Here is a 12416-nt window from a genome sequence, read left to right as displayed (position 1 = left end):
CATGTACCAGAAAGTACATCAACTTTCTCTGCCCCTCTTTCTGCATGCAGTTTATTCAAGCATGGTGATTAAGAGAGCATTATGGGCTCCTCCCTAACCCCACAGGAATGTGGATTGGATAGGGCCTGAAGTGGGGGAGGCTGGGTTCTGTGTACCAGACAGTTGAGCTCATGCTATCACTATAAACTGCTGATAAGACTGGAGCATTCTGAGTCAGGAGTGAGTTCAGAGAGCGAGAGAGATTATGGCAAACCTAATTGCCTCTATTGCATTTTCACTAACATTTTAGAGCATACATCAGATGTTTGAATTTCCCAGCGATGGGCCAACATTAGAGTATCACACTCCATTGAGCATTGCTGTTCTTGGTTTGTTTAATATTAGACTGCATTCAGAATCCACACAAAGAATCAGAACAGGAGAAGAGCAGACAACAAGCACACTTGCAGTGAAATATTTGTTTTCTCTGTGGGTCTGGGACATAATAGACATAATGAGAGGCCTTCAGGGAGAATATAACACCATAATGCAAACCAGATACACACACACACTGCAAATGCGCCTAAAACAATGTCATCTCCACTCTCTCTCTTCTGTCAGTCTCCAAGTGAAAGTGATGCACTTTTATAGGGGCTAGTCCAGCAATGCTGTTTGTGCAAACCATAAAGGATTATTCACTGTGTGCAAATGTTAATATCAGTAAAGACGAAAACAAATCAACCTCATCCTCACAAATCAAATCAAATTGTAGTTGTCACGTGCGTCGAACACAACTGGTGTACACTTAACCGTGAAATGCTTGCTTATGAGCCCTTCCCAACGATGTGGTTAAACAAATTGAATAAAAATAGTAACACAAGAGGAATAAAGTACATAAGAATGGAGCTATACAGGGAGTACCAGTACCAGATCAATGTGGAGCTATATAAAGGGCATACCAGTACCCGATCAATGTGGAGCTATATACAGGGAGTACCAGTACCAGATCAATGTGGAGCTATATACAGGGAGTACCAGTACCAGATCAATGTGGAGCTATATACAGGGAGTACCAGTACCAGATCAATGTGGAGCTATATACAGGGAGTACCAGTACCAGATCAATGTGGAGCTATATACAGGGCATACCAGTACCAGATCAATGTGGAGCTATATACAGGGAGTACCAGTACCAGATCAATGTGGAGCTATATACAGGGCATACCAGTACCAGATCAATGTGGAGCTATATACATACCAGGATGTACCAGTACCAGATCAATGTGGAGCTATATACAGGGAGTACCAGTACCAGATCAATGTGGAGCTATATACAGGAGTACCAGTACCAGATCAATGTGGAGCTATATACAGGGAGTACCAGTACCAGATCAATGTGGAGCTATATACAAGGAGTACCAGTACCAGTAAAATAAAGAACAGAATAGCAGCAGCATATGACGAGTGTATGTGTGTTTGTGTTGTCGGTATGTGTAGGTAGTGTATGTGAATGTGTGGGGGTTTGTGTGAGAGTGTCTGTCACGCCCTGACTGTAGATTGCTTTGTATGTTTCTATTTTTTTGTTTGGTCAGGGTGTGATGTGGGTGAGCATTCTATGTTTGTATGTCTAGGTTGTGTATTTATATGTGTTTGGCCTGGTATGGTTCTCAATCAGGGACAGCTGACTTTAATTGTCTCTGATTGAGAACCATACTTAGGAAGCCTGTTTTCCCACTGTTAGTTGTGGGTGGTTATTTTCTGTTTAGTGTTTGTTGCACTTGTCAGAACTGTTTCGGCTATTCTTTTTGTTATTTTGTATTCAGTGTTCAGTCAGAATAAATAATATGAACACGTACCACGCTGCACCTTGGTCTTCACCTTCTTCTAATGAATGCCGTTACAGTGTCAGTGTAGAATGTGTGTGCATACAGTATAGTGTGTATATATATATATATATATATAGAAGGAATTTTTAAAGATTGTGTCAAATTGCCAATTGGCAACCCATCACTTATGGGATTAATTGACACATAAACAAACATTACAATAATTCACTTTGGTAATTAAATGCTAATTCTTCTTCCGGTGTTCTCTGCATTGCACATTGCATAAAGGGTGAGAAAATATAAGGTAAAAATCAATACATAATAGTAATTAAGGTTATCCAAATAATAGTTATATCCCTAGAGCAGTAAAAAACAATATACATACAAACGTACAGACGGTATACATACGCACATAACATATACAGATAAATAAATACAGAAAAAAAGAAACCGAAGGCATTTGAACCCTGTCTGTCACGAAGAGAAGATTCGTATGGGACACAATCTATATACACAATCTATATACACACGTGCCATTTATCACATAGAAGCTAAATCAATTTACAATTTAATTATAGGTAGTCTTTTATTCCAAGCTTTATCTAAATATTCTGAAAACAGAAATACACAGTGGATATATATACATGTACTATATATAGTCCAGGTAACCAATAATTAGCTCAGCGGCATAGCCAGAAATTTGTTGGTGGGTGGGCCTGCAGAAATGTGCCATGGGGCAAAGAGAAAAAATGTGCAGTTTTGTAGCGAATCTCATGCTATTATACACATTTTGCCATGAGGCTGACACACAATTTAGCAAAATATAGGTGTGTTGACTGTAATAAGGGCACTGGATTATGAGCTGTCTTTTTCGCTAAATGAATAAATAAAATAGGCACTGGCATGCTGCATATAGCCATAGAAGCAAAGTGACATTATGCTTCAATGCAGTCATATCGTTGGCTTATTGGGGGTGTGACTTTCAGTTAGTTCTTATTGGCCAACCATCTTGTGAGATGGAATGTCATTCCAGTTAATCTATTATTGTTATATTTAATAACATCTGACTAACCCAAAGCACTGCTTGCTATGAACTATATCGGATGGCGTTTGCATGATCAGGTAAAAAGACAAATAATGTTATGTTTGGAACACTGACAAGTAAAGAGCATAAAAAGAAACGCGTCTGAATTGACTATTTAGCAGTCCTATGGCTTGGGGGTAGAAGCTTTCTCAGAGTCTGTTTGTCCAAGAGCCGATGCTCCGGTTAACGTTTGCCGGACGGTAGCAGAGTGAACAGTCTTATGACTTGGGTGGCTGGAGTCTTTGGCAGTTTTTCAGGCCTTCCTCTGATACCGCCTTATATAGAGGTCCTGGATGGCAGGGAGCTCGGCCTCAGTGATTAACAATAGCAATCTCTTCTTTCACGCACACTAGTCAACTATTTACTGATGAAGTCATTTAGAGCTTACTGTTTTTTTCAAGTGTACTGTGATCCTGTGGCCACCGTTTCTAAGTAAAGTATTATGTTTATCCTTAAAGCATTGATTCCTCGTCTGGTCTCTTCTCTGTACCTGGGTCCAACCACACCACATCACAGGACCTCCTTCAAGACTGTTGGAAAAGTATTCTAGCTGAAGCTGACTGAGAGAATGCCAAGAGTGTGCAAAGTTGTCATCAAGGAAAAGGGTGGCTACTTTGAAGAATCTCAAATATAAAATATATTTTGATTTGTTTAACACTTTTTTGGTTACTACATGATTCTATATGTGTTATTTCATAGATTTGATGTCTTCACTATTATTCTACAGTGTAGAAAATAGTTTTAATAAATTAAGAAAAATGAGTAAATGAATGAGTAGGTGTGTCCATACTTTTGACTGGTATTGTACATGCTAGTTGACACCTGCAAGAGTTAACACAGCATCAATGCACCGCCCACTAGCACTGCACAGGCCTGTAGTGATGGTGAACCATCACATGATGTCAGTTATTGTTAACACAATATATCACAATATATATATATATATTCTAACCTGTGATAGTAATTTCCTGTGAGAGTGTTCTTTTTATGTAGAAAACACCCATCCTTAACCAGATCTGGAAGATGAACATGTGCATGAAGAACATAACGTGAGAAAGTTAAGGTAGGGTTATCCTTCATACGGGACAATTTTGAAGACTTTCCAGAAGAATTTGATGAGATGCTCTGATGTTACCTCCCTAACTCTCTCATTCACATAAAACAGTCCCTTTAATTACACAGTCGATTTTTACAAACATGACCCAATAGAAGAACAGGTCTCATCATTTAAAGCAGTTACATTTATGGGCATAGCCAAATCACAAATTGGGTTCATATTTTTTCTGCTAATGATTTACAAGTCTTTTCCCTGAATATTTCAAATATTTAGTCGTGGTTATCACCTAGATGTATGATTTATGTGTTCTTACAACATCAAGCCACATACTTTTTATGTACCTGTATATCTGGGAATATTTGGGAATTCTTTCTACCGTCTGTTGATGCTCTGAGTTGAATGTAAACACAAAACAATACCTCAGGTCTTTGCAACTTCAGTAGAATTGTTGTTGACAGATGAGGGTGTGGCTCTGTGAATCCAAGAGAAATAATATTTTCTCACACCCACACTGCACCCTTCACCCGTTGCCTCCCTCAGCCACCCACATCTCCCCCTCCTTCTACCCCCCCCCCACACCTTTCACACTCCTTTCCTAAGCTACCATTGTCCCTCACCCCACCCACCCAAACACCCTCTCCCCTTCCCAGCTCAAGCTGGGTTGAAGCCAGTGAGTGAGAGGGAGGGGCACTGCCATTAAGTATGAGGATGATTCATTGTCTGGGTGAGAGAAGTTGCATTAGAAGCCTAGAAAACGTAGACACTATTCATAATTATGATTACGTCTTAGACAGAAGAGCTAACAAACTGCTGCACTGTCAGTATCAGGATTTTTTAAGTCAAAGGACTTTGGTCTGTGGCCTTTCTACAACTCATTATTTCAGTCTTTAATGTTGTACAATAAATGAAAGCCTGATATAGAGGACCTGGATGGCAGGGAGCTCGGCCCCAGTGATGAACAATTAAGTCTGTTGTTGAATTTCTGTGTTGCTACACAAACACGATCTCTTCTTTCTCCCACACTAGTCATCCATTTACTGATAAAGTAATTTAGAGCTTACTGTACATAGGTGTGTCCAATACATGCTTGTTGACACCTGCATGAGTTTTAACACAACCACAATACACCACCCTCTACCACTGCACAGGCCTGTAGCTATGGTGAATCATTTTACTTTCAAGTTCATAAGGGGTTATAGTGATGTCAGTTATTGTCAACGTAGACAGTATTCATAATGATGATTACGTCTTTGAGCTAACAAACTACTGCACTGTCAGTATTGGGATTTGGTCTGAGGGCAATTGATTGTTGTACAGTCAATAACACTTTCATTTTTACAAACCCACAGGTTATGTGCAATATCACTACATAGTTGACTTTGTCACATAAAGACGTTAATTCTAGTCCTTAGACACATCAACAAACAAAACACAAACCCCCCCCCAGTGCTATCTGATTGGCTAATGCAGTCATTACACGTCTCACTTATGGCCGTTTCCATAGTGATGTTATCTGCTCTTCTCTATCCAGAGAGAAATGCTGCTAAAACCTGTTCTGTGCCAAACAAGGTGTGGTGAGGCAGTCCAGGGGGTTTATTAAGTTAGAGAGCGAGAGAGAACCATATCACTGGACACACATGGTGTCCTGGCCTCAGGTGGGATCACACACACACACACACACACACACACACACACACACACACACACACACAATTTCCTGTGGGAGAGTTATTTTAAGTAGAAAACAACCATCCTTAACCAGATCTGGAAGACGAACATGTGCATGAACATAGTGTGAAAAGGTTCAGGTAGGGTTATTCTTCATACTGGATAATTTTGGAGACTTTCCAGAAGAATTTGATGAGATGCTTTGATGTTACCTCCCTAACTCTCTCATTCACATAAAACTGTTCCTTTAATTACACAGTCAATTTTACAAACATGACTCAATAGAAGAACAGGCCTTATCGTATTTTTTCTTCTAATGATTTACAAGTCTTAGTTTTATTTGCCCTGAATATTTCAAATATTTAGTTGTGGTTATCACCTAGATTTATGATTTATATTTCTTCCAACATCAAGCCACAACATTTCAATTTACCTTTCAATGTTCCATATCTCCTCCTCCCTCCCAGACACACTCGACCCTCTCCAAATCGCCTACCGCCCTGACAGATCCACTGACGTCACAATCGCCATTGCACTGCACACTGCCCTCACCCATCTGGACAAATGAAATGCGTACGTGAGGATACTGTTCATCGACTACAGCTCAGCCTTCAATACCATTGTGCCGTCTGAGCTCACCACAAAGCTCACGTCCCTGGGTCTGAACTCCTTCCTATTCAACTGGGGCCTGGACATCCAGACGGGCCGCCCCCAGGTGGTGAAGGTATGCAACAGTACCTCCTAAACACTGATTTTCTACACTGGGGCCCCACAAGGGTGCGTCCTCAGTCACCTCCTGTACTCCCTGTATACCCATGACTGCGAGGCCTCACACAATTCCAACTTCATCATCAAATTCGCTGGCAACATGACAGTAGTGGACCTGATTACCAACAACAATGCGACATCCCACAGGGAGGAGGTAGGCACTCTGACGGCGTTGTGCTAGGTAAACAACCTCTCCCTCAACACCAGCAAAACAAAGGAGCTGATTGTGGATTTCAGGAGGAACCAGCCTGGGAACGCCCCCATCCTCATCAATGGAGCCGACGTGGAGATGGTCAAAAACTTCAAGTTACTTGGAGTACATATCTCAGAGGATCTGAAATGGCCAAACAACACAGACGCCATAGTGAACAAGTTACGACAGCGACTCTTCAACATCAGGATGCTGAAGAAATTTGGTCTATCACCAAGGGCCCTCACAGTGTTCTAGAGGAGCACCATCGAGAGCATTCTGTCTGCATCACAGCCTGGTAAGGCAACTCCACCGTTGATGACCACTCGGTGTTACAGATGGTGGTATGCTCAGCCATTGATTATTAGGTTATTACATTTTTGCATCTGAGCTCCTGGAGTATACGGCTCTCCTGTTCTTTTTCAAGTATTCTACCTCACTTAAACAGGTGTATGTTTCTTTCGCCTCCAGGTACACTCAGCAGAACACACCATTTGATGCACACTGCCTGCCCTCCGGAACACCTACAACACCAGGTGTTGCAGGAACGTCAAGTAGAAAATCAGGGACTCAAGCCACCTGAGCCATGGTGTCACGGTTTTCATGTGGTGAAGGAGAGTCGGACCAAACTGCAGCGTGTCGATTGCGATTCATGTTTATTTAAACAACGTAAACACGAATAAACACAAACTCTACAAAACAATAAACGTAGTGAAAACCGCAACAGCCTTAACTGGTGCAAACTAACACAGCCTAAGGACATCAAGACACTCAGGACAATCACCCACAATACAACCAAAGAATATGGCTGCCTAAATATGGCTCCCAATCAGAGACAACGATAAACACCTGCCTCTGATTGAGAACCACTTCAGACAGCCATAGACTCTCCTAGAACACCCCACTAAGCTACAATCCCACTAAGCTACACACCACATACAAAAACCCATGTCACACCCTGGCCTGACCAAATACATACAGAAAAACACAAAATACTTCGACCAGGGCGTGACAGAACCCCCCCCTAAGGTGCGGACTCCCGAACGCACCTCAAATCAATAGGGAGGGTCCGGGTGGGCGTCTGTCCATGGTGGCGGCTTCGGTGGGGGACGTGGACCCCACTTCACAATTAGTCCCCTCTCCTCGCGTCCCTGGATAGACCACCCTCGCCGCCGACCATGGCCTAGTAGTCCTCACCCAGAACCCCACTGGACTGAGGAGCAGATCGGGACTGAAGGACAGCTCGGGACTGAGGCAGCTCGGGACTGAGGGGAAGCTCGGGAGTGAGAGAAAGCTCGGGAGTGAGAGAAAGCTCGGGAGTGAGAGGAAGCTCGGGAGTGAGAGGAAGCTCGGGAGTGAGAGGAAGCTCGGGAGTGAGAGGAAGCTCGGGAGTGAGAGGAAGCTCGGGAGTGAGAGGAAGCTCGGGAGTGAGAGGAAGCTCAGGAGTGAGAGGAAGCTCAGGCAGGTTGATGGATCTACCAGATCCTGGCTTGCTGGTGGTTCCGGCAGATCCTGGCTGACTGGCGGATCCTGGCTGACGAGCGGATCCTGGCTGACTGGCGGATCCTGGCTGACTGGCGGATCCTGGCCGACTGGCGGATCCTGGCCGACTGGCGGATCCTGGCCGACTGGCAGATCCTGGCCGACGGGCACTTCTGGCGGATCCTGGCTGACTAGCAGATCTGGCAGATCCTGGCTGACTGGCGGATCCTGGCTGACTGGCGGATCCTGGCCAACTGGCAGATCCTGGCCGACTGGCAGATCCTGGCCGACTGGCAGATCCTGGCCGATGGGCACTTCTGGCGGATCCTGGCCGACGGGCACTTCTGGCGGATCCTGGCTGACGGGCTCTGGCGCCTCTGGGCTGAGGGGCTCTGGCGCCGGACAGGCGGGAGACTCCGGCAGCGGCGCCGGACAGGCGGGAGACTCCGGCAGCACAGGAGAGGAGAAAGGCTCCGACAGCGCAGGAGAGGCGAGGCGCACTGCAGGCCCGATGCGTGGTGCTGGCACTGGTGGTACTGGGCCGAGGACACGCACAGGAAGCCTGGTGCGGGGAGCTGCTACCGGAGGGCTGGGGTGTGGAGGTGGTACTGGATAGACCGGACCGTGCAGGCGCACTGGAGCTCTTGAGCACCGAGCCTGCTCAACCTTACCTGGTTGAATACTCTCGGTCGCCCTGCCAGTGCGGCGAGGTGGAATAGCCCGTACTGGGCTATGTAGGCGAACCGGAGACACCCGAGCGCAAGGCTGGTGCCATGTAAGCCGGCCCAAGGAGACGCACTGGGGACCAGATGCGTAGAGCCGGCTTCATGGCATTTGGCTCGACCCTCAATCTAATCCGGCCGATACGCGGAGCTGGAATATACCGCACCGGGCTATGCACCCGCACTGGGGACACCGTGCCCGGTCTCTCTAGCCCCCCGGTAAGCACAGGGAGTTTGCGCAGGTCTCCTACCTGGCGTTGCCATACTCCCTGTAAGCCCCCCCAATACATTTTTGGGGCTGATTCCCGGGCTTCCGTCCGCGCCGTCGTGCTTGCTTCGCCAACCTCGTTCTCCTGTAACCTTCGGCGCACTGCTCCATCGAATCCCAGGCGGGCTCCGGCACTCTCCCTGGGTCGACCGCCCACCTGTCTATCTCCTCCCAAGAAGTATAGTCCATACTGTACTCCTCTTTGGGCTGCTCCTGTTTCCTCTTCTCCTGCTGCACCTTTGGGCGGCTACACTCCCCTGGTTTAGCCCAGGGTCCTCTCCCGTCAAGGATTTCCTCCCATGTCCAGAAATCCTTAATACGCAGCTCCTCTTTGGGCTGTTCCTGCCTGTTGACACGCTGTTTGGTCCGTTTACGGTGGGTGATTCTGTCACGGTTTTCATGTGGTGAAGGAGAGTCGGACCAAACTGCAGCGTGTCGATTGCGATTCATGTTTATTTAAACAACGTAGACACGAATAAACACAAACTCTACAAAATAATATACGTAGTGAAAACACTCATCGATAGGTATCACGCATAATTTCGATTTTACCATGTACAGTGCATTCGGAAACTATTCAACACCTTGACTTTCTCCACATTTTATGATGTTGCAGCTTTATTAAAAAAATGGGGTTTCAGTCTACACACAATACCCCATAATGAGAAAGCAAAAAAAGGTTTTAAGAAATATATTAAGAACAAAAACAGAAATACATTATTTACATAAGTACTCGTTGTTTGTAACTTATTTTTTAAACTTATTTTGTACATAATGTTGCCACTACCTTCCCTTATGACCGAAAATAACTTCTGGACATCAGGACTGCGATTACTCACCATGAACTGGCAGAATCGTTTTTTCGTTTAACGATTCTGACGAGGCCGACTGCTTTCTCGGGAACAGGCCCAGATCCCAGTGACTTGCGTGAAGAGGACGCAGAGAAAAAGTGGCCAGAGGGCGGGCTGCCTTCTGAGACTTCGTAGGCGATCGAAATAAACCCCCACTTCCTTCCATTCTGCAAGCAAACGTGCAATCTTTGGACAATAAAATAGATGACCTATGCGGAAGATTAATGGCCTCACCGGGCAATTGCTGATGTCGTCTTGACATTTATTATAATCTTACTATAATATTCATGTATTTTTTTATTTATCCTGACTGTTCAAACTTCTAGAAATTATGTTACTTCAACAGTCTCTCTCATACCCTTTACATTCACCTCCCCTAGTGCAGAACCAGATGCATCCCCTCCCCCAGGTCACACTCAAGGCAGAGTCATTAGATCATTTATTTTGGTACTGTCATAGTCAATCTATCAATCATATAATATTTTTTTATCTATAATTTACAATCAGTAGAAACTATGAGAATAGAAAGGTTCAGTACTTTTGTGAAGCATCACAGTACAGATATACGGCAAATAAAAATTCTAAATGGATGGTGTTACGAGATAGATGGTAGGGGTTGAATAGAGCTGAAGGGTAGAACTAAAAACAACAATATAACAAATGTAAAACATACAGGGTCTGTAAAATGTATATACAGTGGGGCAAAAAAGTATTTAGTCAGCCACCAATTGTGCAAGTTCTCCCACTTAAAAAGATGAGATGTCATTTCCCTCATGGGTACACTTCAACTATGACAGACAAAATTAGGAAACAAAATCCAGAAAAATCACATTGTAGGATTTTTTATTAATTTATTTGCAAATTATGGTGGAAAATAAGTATTTGGTCAATAGCAAAAGTTTACCTCAATACTTTGTTATATACCCTTTGTTGGCAATGACAAAGGTCAAACATTTTCTGTCAGTCTTCACAAGGTTTTCACACACTGCTGCTGGTATTTTGGCCCATTCTTCCATGCAGATCTCCTCTAGAGCAGTGATGTTTTGGGGCTGTTGCTGGGCAACACAGACTTTCAACTCCCTCCAAAGATGTTCTATGTGGTTGAGATCTGGAGACTGGCTCGGCCACTCCAGGACCTTGAAATGCTTCTTACGAAGCCACTCCTTCGTTGCCCGGGTGGTGTGTTTGGGATCATTGTCATGTTGAAAGACCCAGCCACGTTTCATCTTCAATGCCGTTTCTGATGGAAGGAGGTTTTCACTCAAAATTTCACGATACATGGCTCCATTCATTCTTTCCTTTACACGGATCAGTTGTCCTGGTCCCTTTGCAGAAAAACAGCCCCAAAGCATGTTTCCACCCCCATGCTTCACAGTAGGTATGGTGTTCTTTGGATGCAACTCAGCATTCTTTGTCCTCCAAACACAACGAGTTCAGTTTTTACCAAAAAGTTATATTTTGGTTTTATCTGACCATATGACATTCTCCCAATCTTCTTCTGGATCATCCAAATGCTCTCTAGCAAACTTGGACTGGCTTAAGCAGGGGGACACATCTGGCACTGCAGGATTTGAGTCCCTGGCGGCGTAGTGTGTTACTGATGGTAGACTTTCTTACTTTGGTCCCAGCTCTCTGCAGGTCATTCACTAGGTCCCCCCGTGTGGTTCTGGGATTTTTGCTCACCGTTCTTGTGATCATTTTGACCCCACGGTGTAGGTTGGGAAAGTATGGGGCGGCAGGTAGCCTGGTGGTTAGAGCGTTGGACTAGTAACCGGAAGGTTGCGAGTTCAAACCCCCGAGCTGACAAGGTACAAATCTGTCGTTCTGCCCCTGAACAGGCAGTTAACCCACTGTTCCCAGGCCGTCATTGAAAATAAGAATATGTTCTTAACTGACTTGCCTGGTTAAATAAAGGTAAAATAAAATTTGTGAGATCTTGCGTGATCTCCCAAGATCGAGGGAGATTATCAGTGGTCTTGTATGTCTTCCATTTCCTAATAATTGCTCCCACAGTTGATTTCTTCAAACCAAGCTGCTTACCTATTGCAGATTCAGTCTTCCCAGCCTGGTGCAGGTCTACAATTTTGTTTCTAGTGTCCTTTGACAGCTCTTTGGTCTTGGCCATAGTGGAGTTTGGAGTGTGACTGTTTGAGGTTGTGGACAGGTAGGTGTCTTTTATACTGATAACAAGTTCAAACAGGTGCCATTAATAAAGGTAACGAGTGGAAGACAGAGGAGCCTCTTAAAGAAGAAGTTACAGGTCTGTGAGAGCCAGAAATCTTGCTTGTTTGTAGGTGACCAAATACTTATTTTCCACCATAATTTGCAAATAAATTCATTTAAAATCCTACAATGTGATTTTCTGTATTTTTTCCCCCAATTTTGTATGTCATAGTTGAAGTGTACCTATGATGAAAATTACAGGCCTCTCTCATCTTTTTAAGTGGGGGAACTTGCACAATTGGTGACTGACTAAATACTTTTTTGCACCACTGTATTTAACAAAAAATATGTGGGGGAA

Source organism: Oncorhynchus keta, chromosome 23, assembly GCF_023373465.1.
Source record: "Oncorhynchus keta strain PuntledgeMale-10-30-2019 chromosome 23, Oket_V2, whole genome shotgun sequence".
NCBI lineage: Eukaryota > Metazoa > Chordata > Actinopteri > Salmoniformes > Salmonidae > Oncorhynchus > Oncorhynchus keta.
This window is presented reverse-complemented; position numbering follows the sequence as displayed.